The sequence below is a fragment of the Myotis davidii genome, unplaced genomic scaffold (assembly GCF_000327345.1).
Source record: "Myotis davidii unplaced genomic scaffold, ASM32734v1 scaffold26, whole genome shotgun sequence".
NCBI classification, from domain to species: domain Eukaryota; kingdom Metazoa; phylum Chordata; class Mammalia; order Chiroptera; family Vespertilionidae; genus Myotis; species Myotis davidii.
Window position 1 is genome coordinate 5,867,654 of NW_006299245.1, and position 1,779 is coordinate 5,869,432.

At 32.5% G+C, this 1,779-nt stretch overlaps 1 long non-coding RNA gene across 1 annotated transcript in view; it reads right to left on the minus strand.

Moving 5' to 3' along the window:
- Window positions 1-519: 519 nt before the first annotated feature.
- LOC107184812 overlaps window positions 520-1,779 on the minus strand; it is a 5,214-nt gene continuing 3,954 nt past the window's right edge. The window contains exons 2-3 of the long non-coding RNA XR_001515722.1: window positions 681-773; window positions 520-592 (exon numbers count right to left, since the gene is read on the minus strand). This is a non-coding gene — a long non-coding RNA (uncharacterized LOC107184812). The remainder of the gene's footprint in view (window positions 593-680; window positions 774-1,779) is intronic.

Genomic DNA, 1,779 nt, shown 5'->3' on the forward strand with positions numbered 1-1,779 from the left:
CTTCCTTCCTTCCTTCCTTTCTTTCTTTCTTTCTTTATCTATCATCTATCATCATCATCTATCTATCATCTATCATCTATCTCCCATCTTCTTTATCTATTTACCCACCGATGGACACTTATGTTGGTTGTATAGGAAATATATTTTATTTCTAACCATGTGGTGATGAGAATAAAAGAGAATAGTTAACTTGGGCAGTGAATCTATGCTGATCTCCGTTATCTTTTCCAGTCTACCTTGTAAACATCCAGAGTTTGTAGAATAATTATAATCTTCCAATTCTCTCATTCCTCTTGTCCAAAATTCCTAGATTTCTCTCTCAAAACTTTCTCTACTTTATGGTCTTGGATTTAAGCCCTGCCATTTAATAAGCTGTTTCTAAAACCAAATGACAAAGACCTTTAGAGGAAAAAAAACGGAATTTTAGAGAACTACGGCCAGCTGCTGAATAAACCATGCCTGCAATTGTTCAAAATGGAATGCCTTAATTCAGAGAGAAAAATGAAAATAGGTACGTACTTAGAGCAGTGAAAAAATTATTTCTGTCCAATAAAAGCCATGCAGCAAATCCCATGAGTAAAAGTCCAAGAACCTACAAAAATGTCAATGTGATTTTTAATAATTCCTAATAAAAATTCATTGCATTTTTTTCTAGACTAAATAATTTTGAAGAATCTTACCAGGAAAGCTCCATTAATGAGGTTAAGAAAGTATTTTAAAATTAATGATTTGCTTTTCCTTAACATTCTTTTCCTCCCAAGATACTGATGGTTCTGAAAAGATAAGCAAAGCTTTTACTACAAACACTTGCCATAGTAACAATTTTAAATGATTCTGCTGCCTAACGTTATTTATTTGTACTTTTTCCTTCTCATACCAGTGGTCAATATCACATTCCCTTCTGCCCTCTCAATATTAGAACATATTGACATTATTTTGAAACTGTACCTGTCTTTCTCTATCTGCATTTTTTGGCTAGGCAGTTGAGACCTAGAGGAATTTTTATAGTATGTCAATAGCTGCTTTTCTCAACTTTTTGCAATTTTCAGAAAGTAAAATATTTTATTTGGTTTCCAGTCTTGACACTCTTTTCTCCTTTCCTTTATCTCTTCATGTCCCTACTCTTTGCCAGAATAAAGTCAGCTCCTCTTGAGGTCTTGCTGTTGCCTGACCTCAATTTTTGCCTATTTTCTTCTTGACATGTCTTTCTACCTATGTAGTCTCTGAGGTCTTTATGTGAAGAGACTAGGTCTTGTATATCATCATAACCCCATAGTCTAGCACATAGTAGGTACTCAGCAGATATTTGTTGAATGAATGGACTAAATTATTTAATTTGTTTATATTAGGGTACAGAGTATAAGGAAAGGAACTAACTTAAGGTTGTTTTAACTAATTTTTCCCCATGCCAATTTTCCTAAAACTTCTATGAAAAAACCAACACCCCATTGTTTTTTTGTTGTTTTATTACATATCAATGTTTTAAAATTTTCTGGGGAGAGAATGATATGTTTAGGAATTTGGACTTTTTTAAAAGCATACTTTTAAAAATGAGAAGATAATAAAAACAAGTTCTTTTAGAAACTGATAGGAGAAGAAATTTCTAATGGTGTTACATGGTATGGAAGTAAAAAAAAAAATAAAGTGAGAATTCAGTACTCTCAAAGACAACCAATTTGGTAAGGAAGATGTTCACAGTAACTTCAAAATAGCAGTGGGTTAGTCCATTTGGTCTACTAAAACAAAATACCACAGACTAGGAAGCTTATAAGTAAAAAA